Source organism: Rhinolophus sinicus, linkage group LG18 (assembly GCF_036562045.2).
Source record: "Rhinolophus sinicus isolate RSC01 linkage group LG18, ASM3656204v1, whole genome shotgun sequence".
In the NCBI taxonomy this organism is placed as follows: Eukaryota; Metazoa; Chordata; class Mammalia; order Chiroptera; family Rhinolophidae; genus Rhinolophus; species Rhinolophus sinicus.
The window spans coordinates 9,192,132-9,219,370 of record NC_133767.1 but is presented as its reverse complement, the minus strand read 5'-3'; the positions used below and the strand labels follow the sequence as shown (position 1 = coordinate 9,219,370).

The following is a 27,239-nucleotide window of genomic DNA, read 5'->3' as shown; positions in this document are numbered from 1 at the left end:
GCTATCAGTCAAGAATTTATTCCTAAACTCCATTGTATAACCTAAGATGCTCTGCCTGATCAGGAACATAAAATAAAATAGGACTCTAGTATATGTTTTTACAGACATCTGTTGAGAATGTAAAGCGAGGCACTTATTATAAAGGCTACAAGGTGACAGTTTCCTTTGGGGCATCTTTTCCTCTTCCATGAGCCGGACTGCCCAAGGCATCAGAAAATAGAAATTTAAGCCACATGGACTGACAACACTGACTTTCCCCCCTGGCGACTCACCCTGTGGCAAGCAAAGTCATTCTGCATTCTCTCTTCAAAGTGTCCTGGGAACTGCGTTCAAAATTAGGGTCACCTGTCTGCAAAGTAGCAATGTCATTTCAAATTCTTGAATGCCACAACATTTTTTGCATGGCTAGGACTAGGGGTGGCATGTTTTCCATGGTGATGTGAGAAGCCAGTGCCAGCACTGACTGTGCTGGGAGGTGGGCAGTTAGTAACAACATGGTTGGTTTTCTGAATCTTTTTAAAAACGTTTTATTAAATTTATTGGGGTGACATTGGTTAGTAAAATTATATAGGTTTCAAGAGCACATTTCTCTAATACATCATCTGTATATTGCATTGTGTGTTCACCACCCATGTGTGTTCTCCTATCACCATGTATTCGACCCCTTTACCCTCATCTACCACGCCCCTCCCCCTTACCCTCTGGTAACCACTAAACTGTTGTCTGTGTCTATGAGTTTTTGTTTGTTTGTCTTGTTCATTTGTTGTTTTCCGTTTTATTTCCCACATCTGAGTGAAGTCATAGTTCTCGACTTTTTCTGTCTGACTTATTTTGCTTAAGCATTATAATGTCAAGATCTATCCATGTTGTCGCAAATGGCAGTATTTCATCTTTTCTTATGGCTGAGTAATATTCCATGGTATGTATATATCACTTCTTCTTTATCCATTCGTCTATCAAAGGACACTTTGGTTGTTTCCATGTCTTGGCCACTGTGAATAATGCTGCAGTGAACACAGGGATACATATATCTGAACGAATAAATGTTTTCAGATTTTTTAGGTAGTTACCTAGGAGAGGGATTGCTGGGTTGTATGGTAATTCTAGTCTTAATTTTTTGAAGAACCTCCACATTGTTTTCCATAGTGGCTGTACCAATTTACATTCTCACGGGCAGTATCTGAGGGATCCTTTCCCCCCGCAGCCTTTCCGACACTTGTTATTACTTGTCTTGTTGGTAATAGCCATTCTAACCGGTGTGAGGTGGTATCTCATTGTGGTTTTAATTTGCATTTCCCTAACAGCTAGTGAAGCTGAGCATATTTTCATATATCTGTTGATCGTTTGTATGTCTTCTTGGGAGAAGTGTCTGTTCAGGTCCTCCGCCCATTTTTTAATTGGATTGTTTTGTTTTGTTTTTGAAGGAGGGCGCAGCTCACAGTGGCCCATGTGGGGATTGGACCAGCAACCTTGGTGTTAATTAGAATCACGCTCTAACCAACTAAGCTAACCGGCCACCTGTTTGTTTTTTTGTTGTTGAGTTGTATGAGTTCTTTATATATTTTGGATATTAGCCCCTTATCGGAGGTGTGGTTTGCAAATATCTTTTCCCATTTGGTTGGTTGCCTCTGTGTTTTGTTGATAGTTTCTTTTGCTGTGCAGAAGCTTTGTAGTTTGATATAGTCCCATTCATTTATTTTTGCTTTAGTTCCCTTGCTTTTGAGGTCAAATTCATAAAATCCGCCCTGAACCCAAAGTCCATAAGTTTAGTACCTATGCTTTTGTCTATGCAATTTATTGTTTCAGGTCTTATGGTTAGATCTTTGATCCATTTTGAGTTAATTTTGGTACTTGGTGACATATAGCAGTCTAGCTTTCCAATTTTCCCAGCACCATTTATTAAAGAGGCGTTCTTTTCTCTATTGTATGTTTTTGGCTCCTTTGTCGAAAATTATCTGCCCATATATATGTGGGTTTATTTCGGGGTATTCAATTCTATTCCACTTGATTGTGACATATAATATTTTAAACATATTGTTGTATTTGATTTGCTAGTATTTTGTTTAGGATTTTTGCATCTGTATTCATCAGAGATATTGGTCTGTAGTTTTCTTTTTTGTGTTATCCTTACCAGGTTTTGGTATCAGGGTAATGTTGGCTTCATAAAATGAGTTAGGAAGTATTGCCTCTTCCTCAATTTTTTGGAAGAGTTTGAGGCGGACAGGTATTAAATTACCTCTGAATGTTTAGTAGAATTCACTAGTGAAGCCATCTGGTCCTGGACTTTGCTTTTGGGGAGGTTTTAGGTGATTGTTTCAATTTCTTTTCTGTTGATTGGTCTATTTAGATTTTCCAGTTCCTTGTGATTCAGTGTAGGATGATTATATATTTCTAAGAGCTTGTCCATTTCTTGTAGGTTATTGAATTTGGTGGCATATAGTCCTTTATAGTATTCTTGGATGATCCTTTGTATTTCTGTGGTATCTATTATAACTTCTCTTTTATTCCTGATTTTGTTTATTTGTTTCTTTTCTCTTTTTCCCTTACTGAGTCTAGCCAGGGGTTTGTCAATGTTATTAATGTTTTCAAAGAACCAGCTCTTTGTTGCATTCATTTTTTCTATTGTCTTTTTATTCTCCATTTTATTTAATTCTGCTCTAATTTTTATCATTTCCTTCCTTCTGCTGACTGTGGCTTTCATTTGTTCTTCTTTTTCTATTTCTTTAAGCTGAAATGTTAGATTGTTTGTCTTTCTTGTTGCTTGACATAGGCCTGTAATGATATAAATTTCCCTCTTAATACTGTTTTCACCACATCCCAATCATTTTGATACAATGTATTTTCATTTGTTCTTATGTAACTTTTGATCTCTCCTTTTATTTCTTCTTTCACCCAGTCATTTTAAAATAACACATGGTTGGTTTTTTAACTTGGGGTCTTATTTGCAGGAAGAATGGACCTAAAACTGCGTAGAGGGAAGGACCAAAATGTGTTTGGGGTCATCATTCCAGGTGATGTGAGTAGAGGCTTCTTTTTCCACAGAAGCTTATACAATAGGCCCTGCTGTGTGTCTCTGAATGTATGTGTGTCTTTGTTTCTGTGTGTATATTTGCATGTGTGTACATACATGTTTCTACATGTCTCTGAGTATATGGGTATGTGTTTGCATAGGTATGTGCATGTGTGTGAAGATGTGTGTATATGTTTCTGTGTGTATATATGTGTGTCCATACGCAGGTGTGTATTGTATGTATATATCTGTGTGTATGTATATGTATGTCTGTGTATTTCTCTGTGCATGTACTGAATATATGTGCTTGTAAGCAGCACTGCTGGCCTCTACCCACCAGTTGCCAGTTGTGACATCCCCCAAGTTGTGACAAACAAAAAGGTCTCCAGACATTGCCAAATATTTCCTGGAAGACAACATTACTCCAGTTGAGAATCACTGGGTCACAACTCCATTGAACAGCTATGCCTGCAATTCCTGTCTGGGTGACAGCCACCTGTAAACAAGAAAAAGCTGGGAAAGGTGAGTCTGTCATTCCGTTTATATATTAAATCAATAATTTAGGATTCTGAGACCTGGTATGGGGGTACCAGGAATTCTTCCAATGACCTATCCAAAATCTTAAGGCATGAACTTGGCCCTTGGGGGATAAAGACAAAGGCTGGTAGTTCCCAGCTAATGTAATGTTCCCATTGTGTTACCAGGTGAGTGGTGACTGGGTTGTGTTGAGTGGGGGAGGGAAAGAGGGAAGACATGGAGGTTTCTGTGATTTTGGAGATTGTGTCGTCTGGTGAAAACTCCCTCTTTTGGGTCAGATTGACAGTCAGGGCATTGGCTTGTCATGTGGTCAGCAAAATCTCCCAGAACTTCCCTTCTCTCCTTCCCTTAACTGATTAACTCAGTTCTGTGGGTCCAACTTGGGCCAGTCCCCCCAGAAAGGCTGCTCTGACACCTGTCCTCTTAAGCTGGGTTAGAGACCTTCCGAGACCACCCCCTACGCTTACCCTATCCCAGCCCTTAATGCATTGAGTTCTACTTGGTCACTTGTCAGTCTCTGCCTCATGGCCATGACCTCTGATGTCTGTTCATTTTGTACTCCCAGTGACTAGCATAAGGGCCTGACACATAGTAGGTGGTCATCTCTTCACTCAGTGTGGTTTGCTGATCACCTCCGTGGGGCTAAGCCCTGTGTCCGGCACAGCGGTGATCAAATATGATGCAGTCCCCAGCTCATGGAGCTAGTCTCCTGGGGGGAGGCAGACACATAATTACATCATTTCCAGCCCCAGAAAAGGCCACAAAGCGTGTCAGAGCACAGACAGAACGGGGACAATCTAGTCTGGTGGTCAGGGTTGAGCTGCATGCCCGGAAAAGTGACCAATGATCTCAGTTCACCCAGAACTGAGGGGTTTCTTGAGATGCAGAATGTCCAGGTAAAACTGGGAAAATCCTGGGTAGATGGATGAATTGGTTATGCTAGTGGTGGTACCAGCTTCAGAGATTTACAGTGTATTACACTATTTAATTCTCAGAACAACCCTATAGAGTCAGTATCAGTGTTATATCCTCTCTGCCATGTGAGGTCCAGGCATGAAGGGTGCAAGGTGAGTAAGGGGCAGAGCTGGGATGAGAACGTCAGAACAGGAGGGCCTGACTGATTTGCTGTATCGATTCCCAGTGACTAAATAAAGGCAATGCCCATTTTAGGGGACAATGGGCCTTCAGGCTCTTTCCCATTGTGGGGGTTCTGTACCTATCCCCATCCACCTCCTGGAATCTATAGAAGAATCTGGGGGTCTGAGTGGTCCTCCTGACCAGGGAACAGAACCAATGGAATGAAGGATATCAGATTTTTCTTTGGATCCTCACTCAACCTTGTGAAACAAAACCTATGATTACCATACCTGTTTTAGCATAGAGGAAACGGAGACTCAGAGAGCTTTAGTGACTTGCCCAAGGTCACACAGCAAGTTGGCAGCAGTGTGTACATGAATGCAAGACGTTCAGCTCTTGATCCATTGCTTTCTTTGGGTTCCGAGTTAACGGACAGACTCTAAAATTCAAACGGCTCTACTAGGTCCAGCTCTATGACCTTAGCCAAATCGCTAACTTTTCCAAGTCTCAATTTCCTCATCTGTAAACCGGTATACTTCTACACTTCTTGGGGTGATTTCGAGTCAACAATGAGACGGTCCATGTAAAGCAGGGGCGTCCAAACTTTTTTCAACGTTTTTCACCAAGGGCCGTATGCGGTAAAATACACAAACAGCCGGGCCACTCACTCAAGGTGAAGTACGTATTGCCTCACCTGGTTTATTTAAGTAAACTAAATATATTTTTGGAATTTGCTGCGGGCCAATTAAAAATGGATTGCGGGCTGCAGTTGGCCCGTGGGCCGCAGTTTGGACACCCCTGATATAAAGAAAGCTCTTCAGTGTACATGGTAAAGCTCTCAGGACAGCACCTACTGCCTCTAAAACCCCCCAATTTATATTCCTTTGCAGAGCCCAGTGCAGAAGCTGGAACCCAAGGGATTCCAGGTTCTAAAGGTTTTAAGACGGAGCCCAAATTCTGGGAACGCACACCCTTCGTTGCTCTCGGGAGCCCAAATTCCAAGAAATGCAGCTAAAATTGGCTCTCGAAAAACTTTTGCAGAGCACGTCGCAGGTTTTTTTTTTTTTTTTTTTTTTTGGGTCTAGAGAGCCGGTTTCCATGATGAAAGTGGCACAGAAGGAGAGACCCAGCTAAAAACAGCCACCGCCCAGACTGGTGTTAACAGGATGCCGCCTCCCCTGTCGGTACCGGGCTTTGGACGCTTCGACTTCCGCAGCAGCGCTCTCCATCACCACTAGGTGGCAGCATCGCAACGCGCGGCGGGGACCGCGCCCCAGGACCGTAACAAAGGACTGCTTCCGAAAATGATGCCCATAAAATACGTACCAGCCACAAAATTCTCCACTAAATGATTCCCCTTTTATGTGGGTGGGGGGCATTTGTTTGCATTGCAGGAGCTCCGTGGAACTATCTCTTCTAAGGGGTGTCTCAGTGCCTCTGAAGCAAAGGTAAAGAATTGTCTGAGCAGCCTGTTACAGAAGTATTCGCTCCAGCTCAACCGACTTAGGAGGTCATATGCCTTGGGCCCAATGTCGTAGTTGAAGTTTTGACTTTTCCAGGGGAGGCTGGCTAGAGTGGGGTGAAATGCATGTGCTGTATGCATGCGCTGAATATCTGTGCTTATAAGCAGCCTGCCGTGGGTGGCCAGTTGCTTCTCTGTCTGGGCCTTGGGGATGGAATTTTGGCTCTGGAGTGTGGCTGCCTTGATTTAGTTCTCAGGTCACTAAATCGTATGTGGAACAGGGCACTCGTGGGACCCACCTCCTGGACCATAGCGAGGGACAGATGAGTCACAGATGTGAATTTCTTAGAACAGTGCCTGCTATGTAACCAGCACTCCAATGTGTGTTATGTTTCCTGCGGTTGGTATATAGTAGCCACCCAGCAAACAGCAACTTACTGGGTCTTACTTCCCTTGTTTGGGAGACGATGGGGTGGTTGGTATGATCTCCAAGGCCTCACTTCCCGAAGGACCTGGCAGCACCAGCAACAGGGGAGCTTGTTAGAGATAAGAGTCTTCCTTCACAGTGTCTTTAAGGGTTTCATTGCACATTGAACTACAAGGAGTGATGCTTTGAGGCCTTCTGGCCCCAGGAGAGCTGGGTGAGCTCCATTTTCCAGATTTGCATCCATCAGAACAGCCGCGTTCAGCAGACGCTGCATTTTCACCTTTTGTCCTGCTTTTCTCCAATGTTTTCTCCAGCTGCCTGGGTACTCAGGTATGACAGGAATGAGGGGGGTGGAGGTGGGAGGGTGGTGGAGGGTGACATGTTGCAGTGGGTCTGGCTGTGCTCCCCATGTGTCCCTGAGCTCCCACCTCTGGCTCCCTTGTCTCTGGCCACAGCATCTCCCCCGTCACCCCAGTGACCCTTTCACCCCAGTGACCAGAAATGGAGTTTGTCTGCAACTCCCCCTTGGCCCTCCATACCCTGAGCCCTGTGGATCCGGCCACCAAAATGTCTCAAACGCCAGGCCTCCTCTGTAACCTCACTCTGGTTCTTGGTTGTCCAGCTCCCTTGGGAACCATCCCCACCCACATCTCCTAACTGTCCCACTCACTGTTCCCATCTCCCCTCTCTCCAGCTTCTGATCTCCAACCACACACTTCTGCCAAATTCTTCTCCCCCCGCTGGCCTCTGACCATTTTGCTCTGCTGTCCAAAATCCTGCAGTGTTGAGTCAAGGCCCACTCTCCTTTGCTGGGTGGCTATGGCATCTTTTGGCCTTCCAACAACCTCTGATTTACCTTTGCGACTCCATCAGTCTCCTTCCTCTTGCTCTAGACCAGGGGGCACACCACGGCTGGTGGGCCAAATCCAGCCCACAGCTTGTGGTACAGAAAGCTTGACTGGCACACAGCACAGCCGTTTGGTGACAGGTTATCTATGGCGGCTGTCACGTTACAAGGGCAGAGTTGAGTAGCTGTGATGGAGACCCCACAGCCTGCAGAGTGTAAGGTATTTACCATCTGGCCATTTCAGATGGTAACTCTCCCAGTCCTGGATCCAGCCCAACGGCCCTATGTGCTGCTGGTGCCTGACCCACATGCCAGCCTTTGGCATCTCCCGGGCCCTCGACTGTTACTTCTGCGGGGAGTAGACCTGTCCGCCTCAGGGCCCAGCTCCTAAATTACCAGCGTCACTCGGCATTCCTTCAGTGAGCATTCATGGAGGAACTGGCAGGGGCCTGGCATGTCGTGTGCTGGGTTATGTCTTTGCTCCCAGGGAGCTCATGAGCGGCTGGCCCAGCTGCTGATCAGAAAGTCCTCTTGGGTTTTAAAGCAACAGCTGAGGCCTCTCCTGTTATTATTGTCGGGTCCTTGTTGCCTCGCGGTTCTGCACTCAGCTCAGAGCCGGGCGTACAGTGCGAATCGATAGAGTCCGTTTGAATAAGTCAGTGGATTTCTCTCCCCCTGTGTGCATTTCTGGGTCGTCACCCTGGGGGCCGGACTCCATCCCGCTCCTGGAGGATCCCCGGACCACACTTTGAGTAGCAAGGATTGATTCGCGCCTCTGAATTCCCCTGGGAGTGATGTGGGGCTTTTGAATGCTCCCCACGTCTGGGCTTTACCCCAGATCAACTGAATCGATGTAGGAGGGTGAGGTGGGGAGATTTTAATGTGCAGCCAGCATCAAACCCAACCTAGAACCGTCAGCCATTCTTTATTCTGTAGTGTTAGCGAATTTCCAGAAATGTCAATCTGACTAGCTTACTCATCTGCTTACAGCATTCCAAGGCTCCCCGTTGCCCGCACACCCACGGCAGCGTTGAAAGGTTCTTTGAGATCTGACCCTTTCTAGGTGGTCCCCATATGTCTGGAAGGACGAAAGTCAAAGAAGGGAAATCCTTATTCTTCACGCGGTGTGCTCTGTTAGCACACACGGACGTCAAGTCTTTTCTTTATGATCTGAAAAGAGTTTTCTGACCTTCTCTGGGCTAACTAGGAAGTGCAGCTCTCCAAAACTCCCCTGTCATTGGCAAGTATTTTGGGGAAAAACCTCTGGCTTCTTTACATCTGATTCACATGACCCATCAAGCTCCTAGCAGAAGTTTTGGAGCAGAAGCATGGGGAGAACCCATTCACACGATTTTGAGTCCTTCCTCCAGTTTTCTCTTTCCCAGCCATCAGCTCCGGTGGTTCTGAGCCCTGTCCATTCATTGGAATCACCAGGGAGCTTGTAAAGATGCTGAGATCTGGGTCCCATGCCCAGAGATTCTGTTTTAATTGGTTTGGGGGTGTCCTGGGCACTAGGGTTTTTAAAAGCATCCCAACCCAAAGAGCTGCTAAATTTGAGAACTTCTGAACTTGGCCGGAGGTTTGTTCTTTGGGTCCAGAAAGCTTATTTAATGAGAGATGGAAGAATTGTTTCCTTTGCTCAAAGAATTGGGTGTCTCTGGGTCTAGCTGTCTGAGCTCCATCGCTGATGGCAACCAGACACAATCCTGGGGGGATCTGAATCTTGGAAGCGTCCACCCAAAGGGGCGAGGGTTGGATCTAACAGGAATTGCATTCCACCCAGGACACCTGGCCAGGTAGGTGTCATTATCTTGATATCACAGACTAGTAAACTGGGGGTTGGGAGAGCTTTTTCTAAAGCTATCTTTCATTAAGAACTTTAACTTTTAAATGCTAAGTGCTTTCCATCCATTTCCTTATCAGATGACGACACGAGATACAGATATTCTCATCGATATACAAGTAGAGGTTCCGAGAAGCACAGTGACATGGCTAAGTTCACACAGCTCTTGGAGACAAATGAACGTGGATTTGAGATCCTAGATCCCTTTTTAAAATAACCACAAACTCTAGCTTCCCAGCTAGCTCTCTTTAACCTTCATCTCCACCATTAAGCAAACATTAAAAACAAACAACTGTGAAATTGAACGCAAGGAATCTGCAACGTAGCCTGTGCAAATGTCCCCTTATGAGTCTCAGCTATCAAGGGAAAGGTTCCAATTGTCATTTGAAGACACGTCGGAAATTATGTTCGTAAAAATTAATTTATGTAATGAACTCTTCGCTCAATTCGTGTTGAAATGAGCTGGGATTAGATTTTTGCTCTTCCCCTATGTAATGCCTTCAATTCAATGATGAATTACCGGAGTCAGTGGTTATCTGACATTTCTATGCCGTGCACGACGTGCTACTGCGTTCCTGTTTGCTGGCCTGATGCGGAGGGAACACAGACCTACTGGCGTGCTCTTTTTAATTTAGCTGTTTGATGGAGGCTTTTTTTCCTTTATTCAGGGGGAATTTGCCATTTTAACATTTAGCTTCATTTGTTTTCAAACTCTCTCGGGTCACTGTGTGAATATTAATGACGAGATGCACAGGCTGGGACATTGTTTGTGTGACTTAGGACAAGCCACATCACCTTCCTTCATTTTGTTTCCTGGTCTTTGAAATGAAAGGATTAGATGAGGTGGCTGTTTGCCAAAATTCTGTAGCTGGTCCTAAATGTGAAGAAAAAAATTAGAGGGATGTTAGTGTCAATGAAATCAAGACTTCTGTCTTCACAATACCAATTGCTCCCTTATTCTCTTTGTTTCTGCCCGGCCCTTAAAGTACTTATCTTAAGACACCTGCCCTCTCAGGGGAGAGTGGGAGCAGCTTTGAGCCTGAGCTCCTATAACTGGACAGATGGGGAGGGATTATCCTTCCTTGGTCCATTTTCACGGGTTGGGGACCCAGCATCCAAGCACTGACCTGGACACCCACAGTCATTTCTTGGTGTCCTTATCAAGACCCACGGGCGGCTGCGATCCTTCAGGTGATGGTGGAGGAGGCACCTGCATATACACTGTCACGTTATTTGATTAGGAGTCTGTATTCTCAGAACGGTATCTTCCTGGTGAGGTGAATGTTTTATCATTTCATGGTGCCCCTCTCTTATCCCTAATTTTTTTTTTTTTTTTGACTTAAAGACCATTATGTCTGGCACTAATATGGCCACCCCACCTTTATTTTGCTCGTATTTGCCTAATGGATCTTTGTTCATCCTCTTTTTCAATTTTAAGTTAGACTTTATAGTTTGAAATAAAAATGCATAATAACAAATCTGTACAACATCGTCACAAGGAACACGCCTTAAAATAACGTTACATGCTTCATTTACTTAGAAAACGTTCCAGGCATGGTCAAAACAAATAGCGGTCATTTGTAAATGCGAGTTTCTTTCTTTGCGCGAAGGAAAGCTCATGGAAAATGTCGGACTGAAACCCAGTGAGGAACAAGACGCACAGATGCTCGTCACCTTGCTGACAGAGCCTGGCCTCCCAAGCTGTGCTGCTTCTCCTCTCTGGCCTTTAGGTTCCCTGCACGCCAAGGGACTGGATGATTCCAAAGTCCTGTGTGTCACGAAAGGACACACAGTGACAGAAAGGAGACCTGTGTGTTTGGCACCGTGTTAGTTATCTGTTGCTCACTAACAAATTCCTACAATCTTGGCAGCGGGAAACTACCCAGACGTAGGATCTCGTACAGGGCGAGAGGGTTAGTCAGCAATTTGCTCAGGTGCTCACAAAGCTGCAGTCAGGGTGTCGGCCAGATGGCATTTTCACCTCCAGGCTCACCTGGGGAAGGATCTGCTCGTAACCTCATTCAGGTGGTTGGCAGAATCGATTTCCTGGTGGATGCAGGACGGAGAGCCCTGGCTTTTTGCTGGCTGTTGGATGGAGGCAGCTCTCAGGTGCTAGTCTGAAGTTCCTAGAATCTCCCTGCAAACTTTTGCCATATGGGCTTCCTGCACATGAGTTGTGTACTTCATCAAGCCAGCAAGGAGGGTCTCTCAGCTCAGGGACCCCCCCAGTCCTTCTATGAAGGGCTTTCACCTGATTAAGTCAGGCCCACCTTGGGTGAGCGTCCCTACTGAGGAACTCAAAATCACCTGATTTGGGACCTCCATTACGTCTGCAACATCTCTTCACTGTTGCCATATTCTGTTGGCGAAGGCAAGTCCCACTCATGCTCAAAGGGAGGAGATTTGCAGCCTGTGGGCATTGGCACAAGGCCTGTCTTAGAATTGTACCTCCCCTGGGTACACTGTGAGTAAGATTGCGAGCTCTCTGGCAGGTTGCCTGCCCGGTATTTAATGCCCTTTTCTTCCTTATCAATAAACCCTGATTTTGTTCAGGAGGCAATGAGCCCATCTAAGAAGGCTTGACTTCCCAGGCTCTCATTGGTGAGGTGACGTGGCTCTGGCCCGTGACTTATAAGCAGCAATTAAAGAAAAGTTACCACTTTCCTGATAAAAAGGGACAGAGCCAACTGGCATGTGCCTTTTCTCCTTTACTCCTTTCTCGTGTTCCTGCCTGGAACTTGGACACAAAGCCTGGAGGTGGGGCAGCCATCTTGTGATCATGAGGTTTCCGCTTTTTTGAGGATGGCAGAGCAGGAAGACAGAAGGAGCCTGGATCTCCAAGGGCATTGTGGAGCTTCTTTGGACCCCTCCTGGACGTCTCGTCATGTGAAAAAGATATCCATCGTTTGGTTATGTAAGTATACCTAAGTTTCTGTTATATGTAGCCAAATGCAATCTTAATATACAACCATCTAAGGCAAAGTCAGGGCATGGAATTCCTTGTTGGGCTTATTACAGAGTGTGGGTTTTATTTTAAGTTCAGCAGGGAGATGATTTATGTTTTGGATAAATCTCCTGGCGACTTGGCAAAGAATGTACTGTGACGTGGGGCATTGTGCAAGACTGGAAGTGGAGGCTCAGAGAAGGTGAGTAAGTGGCCCGAGGTAACACAGCTAGAGAGGGACAGAAATGGGATCCAAACTGCACATTTGCTTGACTCGGAAATCCTGGCTTTGGCTGTTATCTCTGAGTTTAATTAACGTCTTTGTCGACCTGCTGATGCTGGAGGAGCTGCAAAGCTACCACCCCACTCTATCTCTGGAGTCCCATTCTCTGAAAAACCTTATGATTTTCACAATCAGAAAAGAGAAATTCATTTTGGGTCTGGAAACTTTTTCAGATCATCTGGGTTAACCTAATTAAAGCTAATGAAAGAAAGGTGGTGTGTGTGTGTGTGTGTGTGTGTGTCTGTCTGTCTGTCTGTGTGTAGGGGATAACTTTCCTTCCTGCTATGGTTTGCTTACAATAACTTTTAAATCCCTATTGACTAATGCCCACCTGATACTAAATTACCAAAGCCTGGAAATAAAAATTCCAGTATTATAATCAGATCTCTAATCAGCTCCAATTGATGCTGGATGTTCAGTGAGCTTGAAGTGGGGCACCTCCCTTGGACACGACTTTGAATTTCATCCAGCGGCCTCAGGGGAATCATGCAAAGTTGAACATGTGCAGGTGATATAGTGGTAACATGTATTAGACTGGGAAGGAGAAAGCCTGGCTTTCAGCTCCCATTTCCTGGGGTGACCCCGGGGAAGTCACTTCCCCTCTCTGTCTTCCCACCTTTCAAGTGATGCTCTCTCGTCAGAGGGAAGATTTTTAATCTGTTTTCCCCAGAGGCCTGGGCTTTCAGGGTTTACTCTGGAGACAGGGGGCTGTGTCTTTGGGTCAGCTGAGCCAGGAACTGAAAGATGGTTAGAGGACAGGAAGGAGCTTTAGGGGCAGACAATTGCAGCTATGTCCCTGAGAAAGGTCATGACCCCACTGTTTTGCACCAGTGCAGGGGTCGGGGGAGGCGGACCAAGCTTTGTAGGTCACTGAGAAAAGCATCTGCTCTAATTGGACCCATTAAGTGAGCAGGGGCCTCCCTCCAGTCCTCCTGGGGGGGCTGGAAGCTAGCCGTCGGCTGGCTTCCCATGAACAAACTCCCCTTTGGCCTCTTGGATCCTTGGGCAAAGCTGACTTGCTAAGTCAGGGTGAGCTGGGGCAACCTTCAGAGAAGAGGAACAAGGAAATGATGGAGATGCAGTGAGGGGACTAGGAAGACACACTCTAAGGCTTGGAACAATGAAACCTGGAGGAGAGGAGCCTGGGGTTAGGGATAGGGGAGGTACATGGTGTGGGGACAGAACCAGGAGTGCAGTTTCCAGGCTCTCGCCCTCACGTGGAAAGGTGCTGGCTTGGGTAGTAAATGGCCATCAACTGTGATTGGATGGCCATCAGCTGTGGCTAGTTGGCCGTCAACTGTAACCAGGGAGCCATTGGCCACTAATATAACTGCTGTGGCTATGCTAGCAGAAAATGGGGGCTAGCAAGAAGGTGGTGGCTGAGCTAGTAAGCGGCGGAGTGTGGATTGCGGATAGTGTGGCTCCTGCTTCCTGTGTCTCCAACACAGCTGCCAGCGAGACTATAGTGGTATGACTCCCCTACCTATGGCTCCAGGGGTGTTCCTTTTTGGCCTCAACATGTCCTGCGTTCTTCGGTGGGGAGCGGGAGCTGAGACCCTGCATAACACCCCACGTGACACATGGACAGTCCTCTTTAGGATACCACCTGTTGAAAGTTCTTAGTGTATCATTCACTTCCTTCATACCTTCAGTCCTGTCACTTCAACCCAGTCCATCCATCCATCCATCATCCATCCATCATCCATCCATCCACCCACCTTCCCACCTATCCATTCATTTCTCCACTCTTGTATTCACCTACCCACTGGTTCACCCATTTGGTTCAACCACTTTCTCTTTTCCTCTCTGCCTTATTCATCTATTCTTTTGACCATCGCATAATCATCTATTGAGCACCTACTATGTACCTGGGAGTGTAGAGGAGAATGAACTCTTCCCCTGAAGTCTTCCCCCTACATTCTCAAAGTCCCAATGCTGTGAACAGATATGCAAGCAGTTCTGAGAGGGATTGTAATCTAGGGGGAGCAAAGTGCTATTAGAGTTTGGAAGAGAGAAAGAGACTATTTGAGGAGACAAATCAGAGAAGGCTCCAAGGAGGCAATGACATATGAACGAGAACCTGAGAGAGGCAGTGTAGTTTATTGGCTAGACAAGTGGGGTACGGGTTTATTTTTGTGGGTGCTGCCAGTTTGAGGCCATATTTATCCTTTGCAGATAATATAAGCTCTACTCCCTTCCTCCCTCCTTCCAAGCCTTAAAAAAAAAGTCTGGATTATTCAACTCAAATTTCTAGGCTGATGAAATTCAAGTTTCATTCAACACCTGATTGTTCTTGTTCAAAACATTAGAGAAAAAAAAACCACATTCAAGGAAAAATCATAGAAGCTCATAACAGGAAGTTACCTTAATCAAACGTCTCTCTGTGTGGTATCCACAAGTGAAAACCAGCTACTAGCTATTCACTTTGTTGAGAGGCCGTGTGTGTGTGTGTGTGTGTGTGTGTGTGTTTCTAAGCTGATTTTGCTTCAGACATCAGACTGTTTCTTAGGATTTGATACTATCTAGCCAAAGGTGTCTCTTTTGTGCTAGCATTGCCACATTGCCAATTGAACTTGACACTTAAACATATTCAACATGTACCCGTCCATCCATCCATCCATCCATCCATCCATCCATCCATCCATCCCTTCATCCATCCATCCAGTATACATTCATTAAGCTCTCTCTATCTTGTGGGCTTAACACTAGATGCTGAAGGCAACACGCTGACGTACAAGACAGGTTCTTGCCTTTAGAGAGTCCACAGTCTAGTGCGATGGTCAGCAAGCTTTTCCTGCAAATGGCCACGTAATAAATATCTTAGACTTTGCAGGCCATACGATCTCTGTGGCCGCTATTCAGTTCTGCTGTTGTAAATCAGTTCTTAGATAATACTGTGTTTCCCTGAAAATAAGAGCTAGCCGGACCATCAGCTCTAATGCGTCTTTTGGAGCAAAAATTAATATAAGACCCGGTCTTAGATTATATTATGTAAGACCAGGTCTTATATTATAGTAAACTAATGCCAGGTTTTATATTAATTTTTGCTCCAAAAGACACATTAAAGCTGATGGTCCAGTTAGGTCTTATTTTTGGGGAAACACGGTATGTGAAAGAGGGGGATGGCTGTGTTCCCATAAAACTTTATTTACCAAAACAGAGTTGGCCCCCAATCTCATTCGCTGACCCCTCTTCTAGTTGGGGAGACAGAAGTAACTAGGCAATGATAAACTAGTGTGATAGTCATTGCCTTGAGGATAAACACAGCATTCTCTGGGATCACAGAGCAGAGTCCCACCCAGGCTTGGACAGTGGGGAAGACTCTGCCTGGAGAAGGTAATGTGTCATGTTTTAACTGCAGAACAGAAGCTGTAGTTTAAGAAGAGAAACGAAACCAAAAGAGGCCTTAACATGGAGCTGGAATAATTAATAGGTACAGAGGCCAAAGCGCCATACGCATTGCGGAGAGGATCAAATGCTATAATGTGTACGAGTTTGTGCCCTTGTAAACGTGTCATAAAAGCTGAGACGTTTTAATGTTCCTCCACTCTGCTCTCTCGTCCGTGTCCTTTGCGACTCGCTCCCCTCCCAGCCTCGTCCCCCTCCTCTCTCCTTACGCTGGCCTTGTCAGCTAGGATTGAGGAGTGTTCTTTGCTTTCTAGAACCTTTGGAACAAAATGGTATAAAGTGCTGTGAAAGATATGGGCCTCAAGGAGAAACAAACTCTGGTTTGAATGCTGACTGTGGTATTGACTAACCAGCTATTTAACTTTTGTAAGACCCAGGTTTTTACTCTTTAAAATGGGGGTAATGTTTATACCTCCCGCCTTGTTTATTGAGATAACTCATGCCAAACTGAGCCTGGCATGACATTGTTATTTGTTTTAAATTTCAGGACCTGGCACATGGGAGGGACTCTTAGCAAATGTTTGTTGAATGGCTGTACGATTGCTTCCGCCATGTGCAAAACATAGTATTTTTAGATAACATAACTACAAACTTCAGTTTGCTGGTTGGCATATGCTTATAGGACAGGTCTCCTTGGATGTATAATCCAGGTGGCCCCATTACATCCTTGACCTCTTTTCCCTCATTCTGTGGGTTCTGTTATTAAAATCCCTCCAATCCGAGTCCCTCTTTTATTTCTGCTGCCATGAACGTGGTTCATCATACCTTATCTGAACCTGCCATCAGGGCCCATTTTCCTGCCTTCAGTCTCCTCACACCCCATCCATCCACTCAACTGTGGATAGATTGATCACCCTACAAGATCAGAATGGTCTCTGTATTTTGCTTAATAAACAATATCGATGACACGGTGATGCCCACACGTGCAGTGCGACCCTCAGGTCTATCCCCAATCTGGCCTGTTAATGCTTCTAGTTCAGCGATTCTCAACTGGGGGTGATTTTGCCCTCCAGGGGACATTTGGCAATGTCTGGAGTCATTTTTGATTGCCACAACTGGTTGTGTGTGTGTGTGTGTGTGTGTGTGTGTGTGTGTGTGTGTGTTTATCCTACTGACATCCAGTGGTTGGAGACCAGAGATGCTTCTAAGCATCTTACAATGCACAGAACAGCCCCCACCACAGACAATTACGAGGCTCCAAATGTCAGTAGTGCTGACCGTGAGAAACTGCTCCGATCCCATCTGTCCACTATCCACCACGCCCCGACTCTCACTGCTTTCTGAACATGCTGTCCCATCTTCACATCTCTGGATCCCTTTGCTAGATCACTCTTTCTCTTCCTCTCTCTCTTTGCCCTGACACCCTCATATTCACCCTCCAGGCCCATTTCACGTGACTCTACTGCCAGGAAAACTTATAGGGTTCCACTAGGTGGGAATTAATTGCTTCCTGCTTTCGGAGTCCACAGTCTTTACAATATTATAATGTTGTAAATATTATGATAGTATATATGTCATGCCCCTCTCCCATCCACTTCTTGTTAATACATTTTTTTCCAATTTCAGTTGGCGTACATCCATTTGTATGTATCCCCCGTCCATTTCTGAGCTTCTTAGTATCGAGACTGGGTCTTGTTTATTCCCCTTTCCCAAAAAAATAAGTGTCTGTGGAATGATTGAGTAAAATATTCATAATAATGTGTTCAAAATATTCGCTCTTAGGTTCTGTGCTCTTTTGAAATAAATACTCTATGCTGACACGTAAACGCACATATTTCTCTACTTCGTCCCCATCTTCCCCATCTTCCAGATGCATTTTATGCAGATAACCTTCAAACTTTTCTGAAACTCAGGGATGATTTGTGTTTGTGATTCAATTTCGATTTCCTATCTTTAGCGCATATTGCATTCAGAAACATTTTCCGTTTTGCAGTAAATCCATGGACGCTGCTTGAAGACAATTTTCTTTTGCTCTACCCTGTGACACATTTACCGCCACCAACCAAGGGTCCTCTTTTATGGGAATGGAAGCGAATGCTTCCTGTGTGTCTGCCAACATCTTATTCGCATTCGAACCATAATTGTATCTTACTGGAATTGCATTGTTCTCTTTATGGCAGCATCTATTAATAATATTAGGAAAAGGCCCTGGCGTGGATCGTTTCACGGAAATAATCAGAGATGGTGGGCGATTGAGGTAACTGCACTGGCACTACTGTATGAGAGCCTTTTCTAGACTCTCTTTCAGAGCGCTGATGTTTCCTCAGAATTCCCTCCCCATTGGGGTCTCAGCCATATAGGTCTGAACCTCAGTGTAACCAGGGCAGCTCAAGCCGGTTCGTGATGTGTATTTCCTTCAGTATGTGCACAGGAACCCTGGATGTTGGTGGCAGCAGGAAACTTAGAGAAATGCTAATGCATCACCCTCAATGCACAAAGAAGCCTGAGGCTCAGAGAGGTTAAGTAACTTGTCGCAGGTCACACAGGGAATTGGTAGCAAAGCCCCAACTTGGTCCAGAATCTGCCAACTTCCAAGCCCTTGTTCCTTTTCCTACATGAAGGGGTCAGTGGTTTGCATTTTGTGCTTTAGCATCAAAGCACAAATGCTCTTTGAATTGAACCTATAGAGACCCACACAACACCACATTCTGCAGCATTAAATTAAGTTCCTGATTCAGCTCTTTGAGGCCTGACAGCATCTCATAAGAATGGAGCGTGCATGAAAAGCATTTTCAGAAGGGGTTTCTCAGAGCAATGCTCCTGAAAAGCAGCTCTGACCCTGGCTCAGATGTCCTTGTGTTGCAAGGTCAGCTTCTCAAACACAAACCTTTCCTTGCAGGAAAACACCAGCTCCTACAACAAACCCAGGCCCAGGGCCCATACTCCCCCTTGGGCTCATCCTCAGTCCATATTCTGAGAGGGAACTTTTTATGCTGAGGGTCTGTTCCGAGAACTTGGCTTGCTAATGCATCTTGAGAAGCACTTGAGAGAGAAAGAGGCTTGGGGGCCAGGTCCCTCAGGTTTAAAGTCTGGTAGCTGGGTGACCAAGTCGCTCAATTTCTCTGCACCTCAGTTTCCTCATCTGTAAGATGGGAGCACTTCTCCCAGGGTTATTGTGAGTCAAAGACAAACAGTGCGTACGACAGTGTTTAGCACATAGTAAATGCTCAATAAACAACATCTCTCTTTAGTAAATGCAGGTGCTGGATTTCACCTTGATTCATCCCCTAGCTGTGTTTCTCCTTGCGTGTGTGACTTGGGATAAGTTATTTGACTGCTCTGCACTACAATATCCAATGAGACGAATGTAAGAACAATACTGGAAGTTCTGGTTTTCACATAGCCATCTTGGGGACAAATTGTGCTTTTGGGGCATTTACACTGCAACCCGTGCGCTGCTTCTTCTAGGTGACTTTGTACACCAGCTGATGGAAGGCCATTTTAACATGCGTATGATGAGGCCTCTTGGCAAGTAATTCCTCTCCAGGAGGGTCTCCACCTTGGTCTGTGCAGCAATGTCTGTGCGAAGGACTTGAATGTTTTATTGCATTGCTGTGATCACTGCACAAAAACCCAGAGGACAGAAGAACTGCTGATACGACTCCGGAAGGAGCGCAAGTCTCATAAACCAAATACAACTGAGCCAAAGAAAGAGAGAAAAAAAAAGAAGGTGAAATGATAAAAGCCACCTCGCACAGCAAATCGTTCACTTCAGCTGGAAGACCTTTTGGCCTTAGCTGACTGCCTGTCACTCAGCTGGGAAATAAAAGAATAAAATGGAAGAAGTGCCTGAAGATGCCAGAAATATATGGTTGAAGATAGCATCAGAAAAAAATCATGTTTCATTAAAGATAGTATGTACAGATGATCTTTCCCTCAACCCCGTAGGAACTGCTTATTTAACTTTCCTGCGTGCTTGCAGTGGTGTATCATATGTAAGGAGGGATGGTGATTGCTCTGTATGTAAAGGGCCCATCACAGGGCATGAGACGTACAGGTGTCTCTTAAGTGATGGCCATCATCATCACCACCACCATCACCGCCAACATCACCATCGTCATCACCACCATCACCATCATCACCACCATCACTATCATCATCACCATCACCGCCATCATCACCATCGTCATCACCACCATCACCATCATCACCATCATCACCACCATCACCATCACCACCATCACCACCATCATCACCATCACCACCATCATCACCCTCATCTTCATCCGTAAGTTTGTCTCAGAAGATTTAGAGTTAATTGAGTATAGATTGAAGGCATTAGAACGTCAGCCATCATCCTGGTAATTCAGAAGTTAACTGAATTCTCTGACAGGTGTCCCTTCTACTTGGATACCCCCATTCTTAGGGAGCTCACTGACTGCTGTGGCAGCCCCTCCTCTTTTTCAATGTGGTCGAGTGTACCTACTATGTGTCAGTGTATTTCCTGGGAGACTCTAGCTACGGCTGGGTTTTATGCTCTGAATGGAGCCACAGAATTAGTGAAGTCTCTCTTTCACACAGAAGGGCACCCAGGTAGGCTACTCATCCCTTAAGAACTCATTCATGCATTCATCCACAAACACTTCCTGAGCACCTCCTAGGGGCTGGCCTCTGGGCTGGGACTTGGAGGTATTCCAGGGCCTGTTGAGGAGACAGACAATTGAAATCTGGAAGTGCAATTACAATTTGCAATTACAGTCTGAACAGATAAGGGGAGCACTGTGGGAGCCCCGAAGCAGTGCCTAGCCAAACTGGGGGTGGTGGTGGTCACGGAAGGCTTCCTGGAGGAGGTGACACGAGCTGAGTTTCAGAGGATGGGTGAGAGGTGGGGATGGGGAATAGGAAGGCATTTCAGATGGAATGGAGAGGATGTACAAATAGACCTAGAGCTCAAAAGACTGGTGGAAATTGACTACAGAAGGCAGGTCCAGTGTGTGTGTGTATGTGTGTGTTTGGAGGTACCTAGGATGAAGCTAGGAAGGTTGAGGCATCCAGGAGAAGCTTCATGCCAAGCTGGGGTTCAGACTTTATTCGGGGGATGTGGAGCTCCTGTGGCAGCCCTTTTGGTCACCCTGACCCTGGGGTGGGGGTGCCCTCCTCTGGGCTACAAACCTCCCAGTTAGTTGGGTGCAGTACCAACTGCTGGGAATCTGCTCGTAGCTTCTGTGTGACAGCCAGTTCTGTTGTTCCCACTTCCTTGGCATGGCATATAGCCCGCTCTTTTATCCCTCCCTCTCTCCCCTCCCTCTGTCTTTCACAGTCCAGTGGTAAGAAGTTAGCTTTGGAGCCAAACAGACCAGGGCTAAGTCCTCGCTTTGTTGCTGCCAACTCTGAACCTTGGCTCGGCTCCTTGCTTGTAAATGGGGACAATAATACAAGTTGCCAACATTTATAGGCACTGTTCTACACACTTTACAAAAATCACTCATGGAATCTTTACAACAACTCTATGAGGTTGATACTATTAGTATCCCCATTTTACGGATGAGAAAGCAGAGGTACATAGAGGCTGAACGCCTTGCAGCTGATAAGTGGCAGGGCCAGGAGGCCAGAAGAACCTCTCTCCTGGAGATGACGTGAAGATCAGAATGGCGAAGACAAGCAGAGTTCCTGATGCCCTGCCAACTCATAGTAGATACTCAGTAAATGGCAACCATTGTAGTTACAACTGCTCCCGAAAATATACAGAGCAACATTGTCATGGAGACAGCAGTCCCCAGAGTTAAGCAAATTCTTGTCATCCAAGATAGCCCTTGGAAGGTCTAATTCAAACGGACTCATTACCTCCACACAATAGAAAATGACAGATGAAGCCTTTGATGAAAGAGACTGGAACAGCCATTGATTAGAAGCCAGACTTGTTTCTTTCTTCCCCACCTGACTGACTGACTTGTGAGGGCTCTGCTTTCCATGTAATTAAAGAGCTAACTGAACTGTCAAGCCCGTTTTCTTTATCCATCACCATCTTCAGGGTGAGCTGATAAGCCACAGATTTCCTCCTGCGCAGACCATGGCTAAAAACCCAACAAAGCATTGAAGTTTCCAATCTGCCATACTTGAATCTCTGCAGCCACGTGTCACCCTCTTTTACCACCCACATCAGGTCCTGCCAATTGGAACTAGCTGTTGCACAAGAAAAGACGATTGCAGCATTGCTAGATGCGAAACTTGACTGTAATTGGCCGTGGAAGAAAATGGGATGGTGGGGGGCAGGGGAGCAGAGTGTAATCTGTTTGTGTATTGGAGCCAGACCTGGGTGTGGATCCAGGACTGGCCACTTCCTGGCCACGTGACTTGGAGCATAGCTAAAGGAGTGAGGCCTTCACAGCTCCTGCCCAAATTCAAACCCAGGATTTGGTAAAGGCACCAAGGAGCCCTCTTTTGAAGTAGATGCTGCTGCATGGTGGGTTGGAAGAGACCTTGGTTTGGGGTCAGACCTGAATTCACATCCGCTGGGCCCCACACATGCTGTGTGACAGTGGGGACTGGCTTTCTTCTCGAACCTCTGTTTCAGGCTGAAGAGTGGGGATTTGCAGTAAGGACTTTGTGTCATGTAATTAGAGGAGATGGTTCTGGGGTCAGGCTGCCTGGATATCAAATCTTTGGTTTATTGCACTGGGTCTCAACCCAGGTGATTTTGTGACCCCTTTCCCAGGGGACACTTGGTCATGCTTGAAGACATTTTTGGTTGACACCGCTCGGGGGAGTTGCCACTGGCATCTGGTGGGTGGAGGCCAGAGGGGCTGCTAAACATCCTACAGTGCACGGGAGAGCCCCTCCCACAGAGAATGATCAGCTGTAAAAGTCAATGGAATGAAACATAGAGAATCTAGTCAATAATGTTGCAACAACTACCATGTTTCCCCGAAAATAAGACCTAGCCGGACCACAAGCTCTAATGCGTCTTTTGGAGCAAAAATTAATATAAGACCTGGTCTTCATTTCTGCCCGACTTGTTTCTCCTCTCACGCTCTGTTTACCAGTGAATGGCACTGTCACCCATCCAGGAGAGAAATTTTGGGTCATCCTTGAATTTTTCCCTCCCCGTCTCCACCCACATCCAAACAATCACTAAGACCAGTCAAGTCCATCTCCACGGCCAGGGGCCAATTTTCAGGCCCTCTTGCCTTTGTCCTAGTTGGGATCCCTGCTTCCAGCCCTGGTCATGTCCAATCTGCTCTTCACTCAGAAACCAGCGTTGGATTTAAAAAGGAACTTTTATTTTTTTTCTAGCTTTATTGAGATACAATGACCTATGTCATGTGTAAGTGTAAGGTGGATGACATATTGATTTGATAGACTTATATATTACAAAATGATGGCCAACATAGCATTCGCTAACTCCTCTATCCTGTCATATAATTATAAATGAATATTTAAGAAATTTGTTTCTGAATTATGTCTCTGCCCTGACTAAAAGGATCTCGGGTCGTTCCACCTTGGTGGGTATTGCAAAGTCCCGTGTGGGTTCCAAGACGCTCTATCTGGCCCTGTTTCTGCCATTCCATCAGTCTTTTTCATTCCACAAACATTTACTGTGTGCCTGTGTGTGCTAGGCTCTCTGTCGGGTGCTGGGGATATGGAGGGAAGTGGTCTTTGTTTTCTAGGTGCAGCCAGCTCTCGTCTTACGTTTTTCAATCGTGCAGAGACAACTTCTGTATGCTAATGGCTGCAATGGGATTTCACCTCCTTCCTTCACCCCTGTGTACCAGTCTTTCTGCTCTTTCTTCCTCTTCTCCATCCAGCCAGTGCCTTTTCATTCTTCAAAACCCAAGTCAGATTGCTCTCGCTGTGAAGATTTCTATGTCTTTGTTAACAATCATTTAACTCTGCATAATGTGAGGAGAAAAGTGAATTTACTAGAAGACTATGGGATGGAAAACCTGGAATAACAGAGCCAGGGCCACTCTGGGGCATCTTAGGAAAGAGATTTAAGGATGAGTCTCTGCCATCTGCCAGCTATTTGTTGCTTTTCCATCACCTTGTCTATTCACTTTGTTTAACATTCCCAGGCGTGAGAGACTGATGGTTAGACTTGAGTCAAGTGCCCGCCCCTGGGGAATGCCTCCTGACTGACAGCCTCAGAAAGACTTCGGAAAATCAGGGAGGGAGAATTCTCCATAGGAGATGAGGATTCTTTTACAAATGAAGAGGGGAAATGATTCTGGGCAAACAAAGATAACACACCTCCCGTACCTTTTTGACCTTTGCTGCTGAATTAATGATTTCTTCCTCTGGTCTTTGCACATTTAAAAGATTAATATCTGGGTTATAAGGTAGTAGGTACAGAATGATCCACTGTAATAAAATAAAAATATATACATGCAAATAAAAAAGATGGGAAGGATATGTATACAGATATACATAGAATACATATATGTATACACACATACATAAATCTATATATAGTAGAGTTTGTATCTATTTCAGGGTGGTTAGATTATTAGTAATTTTTAATTTTTTTATCTGAATTTTCTAAATTTCTACAAAGAACATGTTTTATCTGCTAAAAGAAATGAGTTATTTTTAACAACGTTATTGCAATATAATTCACATATCATATAATTCAGACTTTTAAAATATATATATTCAATGGTTTTTAGTATAGTCACAGAGTTCTGCAACCATCACTACAATCTAATTTTAGAAAACTTTTCCCATCCAAAAGGAAACCCCATACCATTAGCTATCATTACCCACTTTTCCACCCCACCCCACCTCACCCCACCCCACCCCACCCCACCCCACCCCACCCCACCCCACCCCTAGCCCTAGGCAAACACTAATACACTCTGTCCCTATGAATACGCCTACTCTAGACATTTTATATGAAGGGAATCATACAATATATGGTCTTTTGGACAGCTTCTTTCACTTGGCATAGTGTGTTCAAGGTTCATCCGCGCTGTAGTTCTTTGGACTATTAAAGTATATTCCACTGTATGGATAGATCACTTTTATTTATCTGTTCGTCAGTTGATGAGTATTTGGAATGCTTCCCCCTTTTGGCTATAATTCTGCTATGAACATTCATAAGTTCTTTTTTATGGTAGTACTAAAAATAAAGGCGGGCTCGTAATACAAAAAAAAAAGATTACTATCTGGCAAATAATTTCTCGGGCCGTGTTGAATTACAATTTTTTTAGGTACTTTGCTTTTGCACTTGACTCTGTCTTTGTGAGCTGGCTTCCAATCACGGTGCCGTGCGTAGTAGGTGCTCAGAAATGTTTGTGGTGCAGAATGAATGAGAATTAAAATGGAAACTCACAATCAGCCCTTTCAAGGTCCACCTTTAAATGCAGATTTCTCTTAAGAGCAAAGTCTGATTCTGACTTTGAGATGGCAGCTTTTTAGCTCTTGTTTTCAGGAGGCTTTGGGCCTTGAAACATTGCCTATACGGAGAATTTGGGTTTAACAAAATCGATTTGCTGAATGGTGTAAATGATCATAGCCAGATACATGGTTCCCCTGGAAAAGATGGCGCCCAAAGACAGGAGAAGAAATTAGCCTTTGTTCATACCAGAGACATTTATGTGGAGAGGATTGAAGGAAAAAGAATCGTTTTGGATGAAACGTGTAATAATGATACATAAAAAGTTATTGAATATAAATGCAAAGTAGCCTGGGTTTATGTTATACTTGGAAGAAGAGGAAATAAAAAACTAAGACTTTCAATGGATGGAGCGTGTGTCCTTGAAAATTTCCTCTCCCTTTTCCAGCAATTACTGACACCTACTATGTGCCGGGTACTGAATCAAGCCCTTACACCCCTTAATCCTTACAAATCCCTCAACATATTTTACAACTGAGAACACTGAAGTTCAGCTTAATTCTGTAATAAGCCCCGAGTTCAAACAGACAGGAAGTAGCAGAGGCAGAATTTGAACCCTGATCTTCCTGATATCACAACTGCTTTTGTTCCCATTTCAGCCCAAGGATGGGGTGCAAGCATCATTTCCCAAGGGGAGCCCAAAGTGCTGAATTTATGATTAGCCCCAGCTGTGGGCCCAGGGCTCTTTAAATCCCTTCTTGCCAAGGTCAGGACTGGCCCTGACCTGGGTGGGAGGTGGGGGAAGGGCTGAGCTTTCTTGCTGGGGTCAAACTATCAGCTGGAAGATTCTTTCCTGGCAGAATTTGCAGGTGAAAAGCTCCAATTCTGAGGACAAATCCTGGAAGGGAAAACCTATTCCCAGTAGCAGGAGGATTTCCCTCTGCCTGCCTGGGGTTGATGAGGGTGAGTGTGTGTGCATGTGTGCAGGAGTGAATGTGTTTGCACGCGTAGGTGAGCCCATGTGCTTTTGGATAAGAGGCTATGCAAGTGTCTCAGCGAATGTTTATGGGCCTCTGCATGTGTACTTTTGTGTGTGCTGGGCATTGCATTGTACATTTCATGATTATGTGTGTGTGTGTGTGTGTGTGTGTGTGTGTGTGTGTGTGTAGAATGACTTACAACAAAGAACAAATGTGTATACAGACACCCCTGACTTCCTACCGACCTGTCTAACAGGTTTCGGAGAGTGTCTATTTACTTCTTATTGGAACCGCTCTGCTATGCTCTGCAATTTCTTTTTCCATTTGATTAAATGGTTTAATTTTTTTTTTTTAACAGGTTAGGGAGCTGCCCTGTGGGACCTTACTGCTCAGAATCCTTTAGTCTGTGGTTGTGTTGCAGAATCCAAGACCGGAAAGAATCCAAGCGGCACTCAGAGAGTTAGGCTTTATTAGTGGGATCCTTCCCCAAACACTGAGCCCCTAGCAAGGTTTTGAGCAAGTTTTTATGGGTTGGGGACTTCTTGAGTTGGGGGAGGGGTAGGTGTCGTCTGGTGATTGGCTTGGGGTGTGGCTTGGAGGGGGTTATGTGGAAGTGGGGCCACCATTTTAGGTCAGTTCCACGTGGCAGGGAACCATTTTAAGGTCAGTTTCCCCATCAGTTGCTGTGACAAAACCTAAAAGCCAGCCCTGACTTTCTCTTGTGATTTTTTTTTTTAATTAAAGTTTATCGGGGTGACAATTGTTAGTAAAATTACATAGATTCCAAGTGTACAATTCTGTATTACATCATCTATAAATCCCATTGTGTGTTCACCACCCAGAGTCAGTTCTCCTTCCATCACCATATATTTGATCCCCTTTACCCTCATCTACCACCCCCCTCCCCCCTTACCCTCTGGTAACCACTAGACTATTGTCTGTGTCTATGAGTTTTTGTTTCTCATTTGTTTGTCTTGTTCTTTTGTTGTTTTTGGTTTATGTACCACATATCAGTGAAATCATATGGTTCTCTGCTTTTTCTGTCTGACTTCGCTTTGCATTATAATCTCAAGATCCATCCATGTTGTCACAAATGGTCCTATTTCATCTTTTCTTACCGCCGAATAGTATTCCATTGTGTATATATACC

General features: G+C 45.1%; 1 long non-coding RNA gene across 1 annotated transcript in view; it reads left to right on the top strand.

Moving 5' to 3' along the window:
• Positions 1 to 26,562, top strand: part of LOC141569461 (uncharacterized) — a 44,870-nt gene extending 18,308 nt beyond the window's left edge. Inside the window, exons 2-6 of the long non-coding RNA XR_012493137.1 lie at positions 2,949 to 3,016; positions 3,351 to 3,532; positions 5,710 to 6,843; positions 9,284 to 12,117; positions 26,448 to 26,562. This is a non-coding gene — a long non-coding RNA (uncharacterized LOC141569461). The remainder of the gene's footprint in view (positions 1 to 2,948; positions 3,017 to 3,350; positions 3,533 to 5,709; positions 6,844 to 9,283; positions 12,118 to 26,447) is intronic.
• Positions 26,563 to 27,239: the final 677 nt, after the last annotated feature.